The sequence below is a fragment of the Oreochromis aureus genome, linkage group 5 (assembly GCF_013358895.1).
Source record: "Oreochromis aureus strain Israel breed Guangdong linkage group 5, ZZ_aureus, whole genome shotgun sequence".
Taxonomy (NCBI): Eukaryota; Metazoa; Chordata; class Actinopteri; order Cichliformes; family Cichlidae; genus Oreochromis; species Oreochromis aureus.
Window position 1 is genome coordinate 31,092,905 of NC_052946.1, and position 12,780 is coordinate 31,105,684.

The 12,780-nt window shown below is 35.1% G+C and overlaps 1 long non-coding RNA gene across 1 annotated transcript; it reads left to right on the top strand.

Annotated features, from left to right (window-relative positions):
* Positions 1 to 84: 84 nt before the first annotated feature.
* On the top strand, positions 85 to 10,727 carry LOC120440159. The gene is made up of 2 exons (XR_005613026.1): positions 85 to 486; positions 5,979 to 10,727. It is a non-coding gene; the product is annotated as an uncharacterized LOC120440159 (long non-coding RNA).
* The last annotated feature ends 2,053 nt before the right edge of the window (positions 10,728 to 12,780 follow it).

Sequence of the window (12,780 nt, forward strand, 5' to 3'; positions counted from 1 at the left end):
GGGCGAAACCAAACAACCGACAGACAGAGGGGAGTACTGAGCAACATAGAAACACGGCTCTGTCTTTCAGGGAAATATTAGTCCAGTAAGTGCTATATACTCTAGAAACAGCAATGCAAATAATCAAGGTTAAAACATTCAAATTTGTAGTTTGGTCATTGTAAACGCTCATCGACACGTTTGTTCATCCCCGTCAAATCTACTTCAATTTACCCGGCTGTCAGTCATAGACAGAAGGACGGTCCACAGTACCTTACCTAGCGATAATTAAGTTTTTTGTGGAGCATGTGGGGCATTTATAAAAGATGGAGCAACTTATTTTCACTGCCACGCTGCTCGAAGTGGAAATAGTCGTTTTTGCTTTATCAGGCAAAGCTTGAATATGTATTTGGGGTACACTTCGAGGCTCTTATAGGGAAGTAAGAACAGCTTCACTGCAGCTTTTTGACGCTGGAACAGGTGACCAACAGGAGAGAAAAATGAAAAGTAAGTTTAACATTATCATTTTCTCTTTTTTAATATATTTTCTTTCCAACACGTTTGATTGCGTTCAAATGTTTTCCACAACCTTGTACTTCAGGCGGTTTCAGCGAAAAGTGACTCATAATGTTAGTTCACCGTGTAAGCATTAGTAATATTTTAATTACAAGGAAATGCTCGCATTGAGTGCAATTATAGTTCGTTTTTTGCGTTTCCAGATTTAAAAAAAAAAAAGTTATTTATATTAATCAATGTAACGATGTAATAAAAGTAAGAGAAATCCAAGTTATGAGTAGTACCATTTGAGTAAGTGTTTTAAAAACTTTATAATACTTTCCCTCCCTTTGTTAAGGAAAATATATATGTGTGTGTGTGTTAATCTCTTTCATACTTTATGTAAAATTAATTATTTGATTTGAACATGTCATATGAACATACAGTAGTCTTTAAAAAACTTGCCAAAGAGGCAAATATGTATAATAAAATGTGACTCCAATCATTTAAAAATCAGATGATGTAAATCATCATAAAACGATAATCAGCTGATGTGATGCTGGCTCAGTGTTTCAGTACTTCAAAATTATGACACAATTAATCTTCCACAATTATTAACTTTGAGCTGTGTTTGCACTAAATTGATTTAAGTTGGCACAACAGAATCTGGCAGCTCTGTTCCTGGCAATCATTGCCATTTATCAATAAAAATGCTATACATAAAATAAATACACATATCAAAAATCATACTGCCTTCAACTTTCATGAATTTTCTGCTGTTTTAATGGGATTACGCTTTGCCAAGCAGGTCCGAGTTGCCAGTGATAGTTGGCACCAAGTCAAAATTTATTGAGCATCTTGTGAGATATAGTTAAATTTTTTAAAATTTCTTGAGAGTAGTGTAAAACTTATTTCCTGTTCTAGGAGCTGGTAGTAAAATTCCATTGTCTTTGTAGATACTGTGTAAAAACTAAAACACAGACTGGTTTTATATGACACAATGACAGGCATGGGGACTGACAGCGATACATTAAAACAGCTGCAGAAATGACAGAAAAGTTAAAAAATGCTCGCTTTGCTTTAAAAGCAACGCAACAATATACACTGAAATGCATTCAGAGAGAGAGAAAGCCACGCAACAAAATGTAAAATTTTAATTTGCTTTTTGTATAAAGAAAGTACCAAACATTGTGGGACAGACAAAAGCGGGCTTGCAGATGTCCTCATGACATTTTCCAGTCCAAAGTAAACATGCATGAAGAGGAGGATTTGTCCTAGATACTAAGTATGAAGTTACTAAAGCTGGCTGAGGAACAAGAATTTATAATAAATTGTTTGTCATCAAACATACCTTTTTTATTACATTCCACAATCCTGCAGCTATGCAGCAGGACTCTCATGGGTTAAATGAGCCAGGCTGATTTATTTGCCTCCACTGAGCTCAACTATATTGATTCCAGGTCACTTGACTGGCTGACTTCAGATCATGTTCAGGTGACTACAAAACAGATGGAACACAACGGCAAGGCACCAAGAAAGCAGCTTTTCCTTACTATAATGAATTCCATACAAGCTCGATATTGACTTAAGCCAGGAAAGAAGTGAAAGATGCTGAAGGAATGATATTAATACTTCTCTAATATTACACAGAGATCTCTCTTCCACGCTATGTTATGATGACTACAATCTCTGTAATATATTGTAATGCAGAGCAGAGGTTTAACATTAGCCAGAAATACTCTTATGGTTGTTTGCAACTCTGTTATCAACAAAAACACAACATAGAGTGCTACAGCTAAAACAACACTGACCACAGCAGATGATATTAAATACAAGCTACAGTATAACTCATATACAACAAGTTATGTACAAATATTCTCTTAACAATGCATAAAAGGTGCACTGAGAAATTCATTTGAAGTTCCTTCAGCTTGCTAAGGTGCAGCCACTGAATACATAATATGTGTGGGCAATTTGTGTGTTTTTAACAAATAAATATTCATCACAATGATATTTTGGCATTGCTTAACATTATTTGTATGAACTTGAAACATATTTTTATTTATTAATATAAAAGGTTTCCTATAGAATTCACTGAGTTATTTTAACACTAATATTTTACTTTATTCTTATATGTGATTGTGCTTTTTAGGCATTTGTTACCTATTTAATATCACCAAATAACTATTCCTTTCTTCATTTAATATAAAATTTGTTATCAATACGGTTATAGAAATAGAAAGTCCAGGGTTAAATAATATTTAATATAGAGTGTAACAAACTGTAATTTAAATATAGATTTCTGAGCATCGTTTGTATGACATTAACAGTTGCATTTATATATATAGTAAATAATTAACAGGACTTTAAGTAAAAAAGTTTAACTTTTTTATTTTATTTTAATTTTCTAATTTTACTTAAAACTACGAGAACGTTTCACTTTCATTTGTAAATGTTCATATATTTTTTCTTTTTTGGCAATTTCTTATATTCATCAAAATGTACTGTGCTTTTTATGTGTTATTTTTCAAAATTAAATATACATACTGACTGTGAACAATATGTTCATATTGATTAATTCAATAGAATTATGTATATTGATGAGAATGTAAATAATATTCATATGAGGGATCTCAGATTTAGAAACACGATATGCAGACATTCATATTTTGTGTATACATTTATAAGGAAGGGATTAAAGGAATTAAAATGTTTTAAAGGTCATAATATAGAAAAATTAAATTCATACAGAATAACAGAACAAAAGAATATATTACATTTTTGGCCAGCAGTAGTGGATGTCTTTTCCAATGATATGAAACGTCATTGCATCGACACTGCCACCTAGAGTTTAAAAGCTCACACCATTGACAAATGCCTTGTTACTGAATACACTGCAAATGTATATCAAAAAAGTGTCTCGGGGTAATAATGTGAGTTGAGTCTAGTTCAACCTTTTTTCACACTTGCCTTAAAGTGCAGCTTCTATTGTAAATACAGTTTTAAAATTTTGCTCTTGTGATAATTTGACTCATAAATTTAAAAAAAAATGTCTCAGGGTCTAAAAACAAGATTTTTTGAAATGAGAAATTCAAACCTCACTTGCATGATTAATTACACTAAATATCCAAACAACCTCTTGAATAAAAATAAAGATTTGTTTGTTATTTGTGTTTTAAGTTCATTTAGTTCCATTTTAAATCACAATGTTTTCAGTCAAATTTCAATTATTGGCATTGACTTTGTTTTGTTGACATATGATAATAATAATCTAATTTTACTGTATATTTTTACGAAAGAAAGATTTTTAGCTTAAAAACCTCAGTCTATCACAGAACCCGTTAATGTTTAAACACATGCTATTTTTCATTGGTGAAAATGAAATAAACTTCATGGGGGTGAGAATGAGTTTCTGCAATTCATAAGCTGTTTTTATCCTTTGGAATATTTAGCTTGCGCTTAGGCTCATTCAAAACGGCCACACTGGACTGGAATCGATTTCACCTTGAGTCTTAAAGGGCTTACAGGGAAGTACTGCACCCAGTCAGCGTTAGCAGCTGGATAAGGACCAAGGAAATAAAATGGCCAGCTCTCCATAAAAGTTGGTGTGTGATCCCTGACCCTGTGCTGAGAAAAAGCTGCGAACTCCTCTAATCTCGGGAGACCTTTTGCATGTGGATTAACCTTAGTTAAGACAAGGGCAGGCGGTGTAGAGTTGGCTGGAATGAACTCTGACAAGCAGAGAAACCAAAAATAATGTGGATCGTTCAGGATTTTAAATGTTTTTATTTTTTAAATTGACTGAGCAGTGAAGACAATTTTTGTTGTTTTGTAAAAAAAGAAAAAAGAAATAACAAAGCCACAGAGGATCTAAATATATCGTAGTTGTTTTGAAAAGAAAGTATTTGTTCAGTGGAGTTGAAAAAAAGATAGTCTTATTGCTTATCTTTCATGAATAGTCTCCTCCACCCCACTGCACTCCTACCACCCGCCACCACCTTCCCAGCGTATTGGTTTACCCCTGCCAAAAATTTAATTCAATCCGGCTAAGTTGCTCCAGCTTTAATTAAATAGACCAAAAGCCTTGGCAGGGTTTAATTTACTTTCTCGTTAAGTGAACTTTACAGAAACTGTATAACTTTCACTAGTACACTGCCGGGACCTGATAGAAGGCTTTTCTTTATTATTTTTAAACTTTTTAAAATCAAATCACACTATTTCCAACAACTGAGTTGAGTTTTGGGGTGAGAGTGAAGGCTGAAGTCTGGTTTATGTTGGTCCACTGGCTTATAGTCAGATGGAAATGTGCTTGAATGGTGTACGCCTGTCAGAGGGCAGACAACACTTTTTATCATCATAATAAATCTTAGATCTATTGCTATAAAGCAGAGGCCCAGTAAAAAGTGATTCAGCTGACAGTCATGATGAAATGAATGCCTTGATAAAATGGCAGTCATCAATCATGACTTTGGTTTTGGATGCTAACGTCCCCTCTAAGCTCTCTGCTAATTGATATGAACCGTTCACATAAATCAGCTGCTGTGTATTGATGCTGCGTGCTGTTGACACTGTGGTTTGCATTTCGGAACTAAAGATTTTATTTTTCCCATAACACATACTAAGTTGGAGTCCGTGTGTGTTGGAGTTATTCTCCTGTAATGCGGATAGTTTTGTTGTATCGGAAACAAACTAGAACGTTTTCCTAAATTTAAGGATGCATACTTTCACTTATATCTTCACTTCTACTAACTTGACATTTTTTTGTGGACTGTCTAAAAATAGCCGAGGTCTGACTGCAGATGAGTCCAGACTTCAAACACTATTCGAAATGACCATTAGCAGTATATAGAGCTGTATACACATGCAGATCTGCACCATTTGTTAAGGAAAAACTAAAATTGTTCTTAAGGAATATATTTAAATAAAGTCTCACTTAAAAAATAAACAATAAAGGTAACTTCTTTAGTGTACAGCGGTCATATAACTGTTGCCTAGTTAGAGTGACTTCTATATAACACCTTTAAATTTTCATAGTGTAAAGAAGGAAAAAGTCAAGAAGGAAAAAATTTCCTCCTTTTTTCGCTCACTTCTCTTGGTGTACAGACAGTCAATTTGTTTGTCTTCCAGATAGCTTTAAATAAATACAAGATTACATGTATATACAAATATATACTAGTATTAAACTTGATGCTTTGGGGTTTGGGAGTATTTGTAAAATATGTGAAAAAAGTGGTACTGGGTACATTTGAGTAGTTGTTGTCTCAATCACTAAATTATATGTTTTATTTATCATCTCATACGAGTGGCATGATGTAGCAGAGAGAATATGTTATGGGAATTATCACACAACATGTAAAAAATATGTATCCGTAATAAATAACATTTACACAACTACATTATTTATATAGCATTTTTTATTGAGTTTGGATGTTGCAAGCTGAGCAAGCTTAAATAAAAACCAGAATACTGTATGTCTTATCTTTTTCTCTTTTCTCTCCATCTAGACTGTCAGCCATCACAGAACAACAGATGGAGGTGCACGACAGGATATTGCTTCTAAGAGGATTCCTGTTTCTTTCCCTGTCACGCTGGACATTTTTGTGGGGACAGACTCTTTCATCGTGACCCAACTCAAATGGCTTACTGGAACTGGTGTAGAGTTGATGGTTAAGCCCTCTAAAAGCCACCACTACCCGTGTTGACCTGCTTGGCAAACAGAATTTCGCGATCATATCTGCTGTGAATAACATTTAAATAAGTAACCAGGTGGGATTAGAAAGTACTGGTGTTCTCCTAAATCTCTGAACTCTGACGTTACCCTAATAACTCTAAGGTATGTGCCAGCTTTTTGCATGTTAATGGCCCGGTATCAAATTTTCTTTTGTCTTTAGGACTACCGTAACACCCTTACAAGAAGCAGTGGTTCCCTCACATCAGCATGTAGTTAGAATATCAAATGCAGGAATATTTGCTCCTGCATGTGAACAAATATGCAGGCAGACATTGTGATATTCACATTTCTACAAAGAATCTACAAAGAATCATTTCTAGAAAGAAGTTTAAAAGACAAATATTTGATCACTGACTCTAACTATTATAAGCATTACAACACAATTAGCATTTTTTTTTTACTGTTATGGATGCACCACCATTATCATTAATAGTAACTTTTTTAATTAGGAAAATAAAATATTAGTTGTTTACTGTGCATAACAGCAACCGAGTGATGTAAATCGAAAAAAAAAACGGAAAAATTCTCAAAAATAATTTATGACAAATTTATCTGTGGACGTTTCGAGCTCTACTAATGACATAATGTACAATTTCTAAGATAGTGAGACGCTGTAACATATTTACTATATATGGATTAATTTTATCATTTTGGAGTGTAAAATATTTTATTACTTCAGTCATAAAGATATTCTGAAAGTTTGTATTTAAAAAAAGGCAACTGAGGGCAGACGCTTGATTTCTTCTTTTGTTCTGGCCGCATCTTTATTGCAGAAGCCCTCTCTCATGGCACACAGAGCATGCTGACGTGCTGAGCCTGTAATCTGTTTTATCTCCATGCACTAAAGGAAAAACGAGCTGTTTTTTCACTTGCACAGAAAGCTATATAGTTACATACAGGTGAAGCTAGAACTTTATTAATCATAGTGACTGAAAAGTGAGTTTTAACTTATTAATTTTTAAAAAAATTCAAAGTGGTGTTTACATACTGCATGATTATGGTAACCTGGTATGTAAATCGGCATAAATAGGAGATGTATATACTTACACATCATCTTGTGTCTTTATGAGGAAATATCCAGCATATTGTATGATTATCGGGATCGTTCCGAGTTATTAAGGTCATATTAAAAGTTTTACCAACTGTCCAGAGTAATGTAGCAGTTCAGTTTACCACAGTAGTAACATAAATGTCCTTCTTAGCTTTTGTAATACTATTTTTGACTGAATTTAATTTAAAAGCATTATATCTTATACCTTATATCGCATTAGTGATTTCACACAACTGACTGACCTCCTAAGGCGAATGTAGGTTTTCACGCTTGCACAGTTCAATGAATATCTAATAAAAATTCTACAGTCATGTAATGACTTCATGGGGATCTAGATATAGATGCTTTTCCTGTCGGAAAACATGAAAATGGTTAATTTAACTTGGTTGCTGCTCTGAGAGATATTGCCTCTTTACTGTATTTCCTTTGTATTTAACCTAGACCCTAAGAGGAAGGAGGGGAACTCAGAATCTCCTGGGGGACCCAATTATATTTTCTCCTGTGTTCTCTGCAATATAATGACTTTGCAACAAGATCATTTTTACTGCCTCTGTTTTATTTTCTTCTGATTTTATCTCAGTAGACATAAGAAATTAAGCTTATTTTACTCAAGGACCATTTCTCTGGCCCCCTTATCCTGTTTCATTTTATAGTTTTTACCTAATGACCACTATAACAGGCTATGAGGGACTGTCCTGCTGCCTGTGGTAGCAGGTCAGTGCTCGAGGTAAATTATTCTATTTCACAAACTGTTATTCAATTCATGCTATAAACAATGATCGCTGTCTTTTAAGGTTGGCCCGGAGCAACTCCAAATTCAGTGGTGAACAGTTCCCCTGCAGATCATCATGTTGAATTCAGCCATAACTTTTCATGCAGTCAGTCATAAAGTTTCAGCTTGAACAGACGTGGTAGGTTTCCAAACCCAATAGCTTGTGGCTAGATTTTTCTTTGCAGTCTAGCACAAATCGCTGACCACAGACCAGACCAGAATTTGTCTGGAGGCTTTAAGGATCCTCAGATGTTCAACAGAGTTAACTTGCCAAATATATAGGAATTATATTTAATGCTTATGAAGTCTATAAAAAGCAACATACAATTTAAAATGTATGTGATTACAACAAATTGGACATGTACTTGATTTAACAAGCCAATACACAAACATGTCCTGGTTATATGAAGAATAAGTACAAACAGTGACGCATTCAAATGTGGGTGGTGGCGCTGCACTGTGTATTAGTGTCTAGGCATACACATTTATGCGTTGTATAAGCATGCACGCAAGTGTCCAAATGCCACTGCATGTAAACGTCTGTATTTGGAGAGGGAACAGAGAGGGCTAAAGTACAGAGCAGAGTGAGGAAATAGAGCAGAAGAATAGAGGCCTGACGTAAAGAAATCCTGGATAATTCTGCCCTAAGATGTGTGAGGGCTACAAAGAGCAGAACGCAACATCCAGAGGTTGTTCCCATGGCAACCTTTGCCCAGGGAGATCACTGACCCTCCCGCCCTGCAGTGCAAGCGGGGGCACAGATTGTAGGTCACATATGGCACCAGTGATCCAATCAGGTCTAATCTGGCTTGACTTTTAGGTCATAAATTATACTGGCAAGCTGGTATATATTCAGGCTTCAGTCAGCTTAGCTGTCTAACAATGGCTGCTTTAAAAGACAAGTTGATGAACTGACCCATTAAGTAGGAATGTAAACAAATGTACATTTAGTCCGTCATTATGGAACACATACAGATCGAGAGCATAAGCAAAGCATAAAAAGCACCATCATAGTGATCTGTTGAGTTGGCTAAATGCAATACAGTAAAAGAGCAATTCAGCAAAAGACGGCTTTGCATTGTTACACATGCTGATTACGTCTATTAAACAATATACACATGTACCAAACATGTAATATGTCCAACATCACAGAAATGATCACATGCACAGTATTTCTACATTAAAATATAAATGTGAATGTCAGTTTCTAGGTCATTGTCTTTTCTGCAATATTGTATTAAAAATAAGGTTTTTTAAGTATTTAAAAGATATAATGCTGGTAAAAGGTTACCTTGAAATATTTTTTGATCTTTTTTTAAGCCAAAATACACACTTTTTTTTTTTTTTTACAACAGCAGAGTTAACAGTTATTTGGTATTTGTGAGAGCTAGTGTCATTTAAAGTAGTCAACACCGAATGTGGATAAAAAGCATTTTTTAACACTTGTGATATCTAAAAATTCAATAAGAAGTAATGTGTTATTTGCATATGATTATTGTCATAAATTTAGGACATGTAACGTTACTAATCTGGGCTGTGGAAACCCCACAAAGGGAAATGAGAAATGCCCGTTGGCGCAGGAATTGCGTGTTGGTATTTCACAATGTTTAAATGAATTATAATGCCCCTACCAAAGTTCTTGTACCATATCTGCACACATATGTAATTCATGATGACCTCAGTATCACCAGTGTGAGAAACTGTGGGGGAAGCCTTTTTTCTGGATGTGGATGTTAGATGCCGGTGGTCATGCAGCAGAAACACAGATATGATATGAATGATTCATACACAATGTTCCTGGAATATTGGAATAGGGCGCCTGGCCATCATCAAATGGGCTTTGTAGTTATATGTGCCTTTGCAAAGAGTTTCCAGACACAAGAAAACACACACACATACACAGATACATCATTGTGAACTAAGCTTTTAAATCCTAGTTTAAGTTGGGGTTGTTTCATGGTCTGGATCATCTGAATTTTCTTAGCACTCACTTATGCATTAATAAAGCAGATGTTATGTGTGGTATATTTGCTGCATATTTAATGGACATTTTTTTTGTTGTTGCCTCAGGTTCTATATTTTGCTTATATTTATTGTGTCTAATGTATGTTTCCCCATGTTTATGCATATCTTTTTCTGTTTTTCAGTTTAAATCATGTTAAGAAAAATGTAATGAAATGTGCAACATAAATAGCATTTCTGTTCGATTACACTTTATGTATTCGGGTCAAACTCAGTCTGATCTCGAACCATCTCTACTCACTCACTGCCCCGTGGTTTGCGATTTCATGAGTGAGCTGGTAATAATCACGGGTGACTGGATTTTCACCTTTTTGCTGAGATCCATACATGAAGGCGCAGCTCCACTGTGAGACCTTGAGCTGCCATATGGGAATGCCTGAATTCTGAAGTCAGACAAGTCTTTACATCTGCTTCTCATTGCCTTATCTGCATCTTATATGCACCCAAGTAAAGGAAACCAGTGTATATTTAGCAGAATTGCTGTAATTATTTTTAAAAAGCCAAATATGACAAATTATTGCAGTATGAAGAGTGTTTATATGTTCTTTTTGGTGATGGATCTGTTACAGTGTTAGAAATAAATGGAAATGGAATGTAATTTTAGACATCTCAACATATTCAAGAAAAGCACCTGCAGGTGTTAATAAAATTATACCAGTTCAGCGGTCCAGAATGAAGCATGACTTATTTGTTTTTTGTTTTTTCTCTTGGCTTTTTCACCCTAACTCTGTGTTCTGCCTTGTCTCTCTGTGCTCTACTTCAGCCTTCAACCAGTCGCAGCAAACAGATGCCCCTGCCTGAGGTTTCTTCCTCTTAAAACTGAGTTTTTCTTTCCCACTGTCACATAGTGCTTACTCATTGCTTGTAGGTTTTTCCTCAACAATATTACAGGGTCTTTACCTTGGTGGATAACAGACCTTGAGGCAACTGTTGTGATTTGGCACTATATAAATAAACCTGAATGAACTGAACTGGAGGAAGTATGTTATGAATAACAGAAAACATTCAGTAAATATTCAGAAAATTCACAATAATTTCAGCAGTGAAATTATTGTACATTCTGATTTCAGTTGAACATATTGAGAGGATTACTTGTGAATCTTACTCTTATTATTTGGACTCAGTCTTTCTTTTAGTGGAAACTGGTCACTGGTCTTGATGTCTGCCTACACAATTATGACTCATGACTGCATCTAGTCAGAGTCAACTGTCTTATCTCTTTTCCCTCCTTGACTTCCTACATTGCTTCTGTCCTTCAGTCATTTCAATTTGGCTGATACACTAAGTTAAATATATCTTAACAAAGGAAAATATTGCTCCTTCAGGATGATGTGATGAATTATTTCCTTAAGAAACACAACAGATTGTCAAAATTGGGTAGGCTGATTGGCAAACAGTACAGAGATAAGAAAACCAAACTGAATGAGGAATTAATCATTAAAACCAAAACAGGGAAAACACGAGGAAACCTTAACAAGAACATGGAGACACAGGGGTTGGTAACACACCCTCTGATAAAGGACCAGGGAAATCAGAGACAATATATAGACTGAGGGATGATCGGGGAAGAGGAAACACATGGGAACACAGCAGGGACAAATTAGCACATAGCGAAACAGGGAATTAAAACTGAATGCAATGTACATGAGACGAGGGATTGACAAAATAAAACAGTAAGTAGCACTCACACCGAGATTCAGACAAGGACACACAAGCTTGACACCAGGATGGGGATAAACAAACATGGGAACACACGAGAGACTGGGGAGACAAGGACAAAACACGAAGAAGAACATGGGAACAAACAGGTAAGGGAGACAGAACACTGAGACATGACTGGGATGACAGAGAGAGGGCGAGAGACACTGCAAGAGGGAGAGGGAGGGACATAAACGGCGGCAGAAAGGGTGAGAGACACAGAGAATAACAAACGTGGAAACATGACAGACCTAACATGGAAGATGCTCAAGATAAAACTTAAAGGTGAGTGTAAGAAGACAGGAGGAGGTCACTAAAGAATAAAACACAGAGACAGGACTAAGGGAACGGGAAAATAAACCAATGACCCTAAAGTAACAAAACAAGAAAACCCAACATAACATCCAGAAATAAGCTCAATTCTCAAACTCAAAAAAGTCCAAAACACAGGACGCTTGGTCACGACCCAGAACCATGACACAGATGCCTTTTTACTGATTTAAAATTTGTTGTCTCCCAAACGAGAAGCACGAGAATATATGGGGGGAATTTTGTTTTCTTGTAAATCATATACATTTACTAATAGGAGAGTTATATGTGTAAAGCTCCTCACATTTTGACATTTTGCAAGTCATGCAGACAATAAGTTATTTTTGAACATATGAAAAAAAAAAAAAAACAGTTGTTTTATTTCTGTTGTCAAGTTTTTCAAGGTGTTTGATAACACCTGGAAAAAGGATGACTGGGTAATAAATAGTTAAACACCAGTTGTTTAACAAGTTTTAGTTTCTCAATCATAAATTGCTTAAATTATTATAATTTAATTAAAGGGTTTTGTCAATGATACTGTAAAGATAGGTAGATATTAAATAAATAAAATCAATACATCAGTGTTATCACAGTCATTTCACATTAATCACCAAAACAAATCTAAACTAAATACAATCAAATAAAACAAAATAAATGGAAAACATAAGAGCTTAGTGAAAACTAAAGGCACAACCATACCTATAAGTATATATTGCACATTGT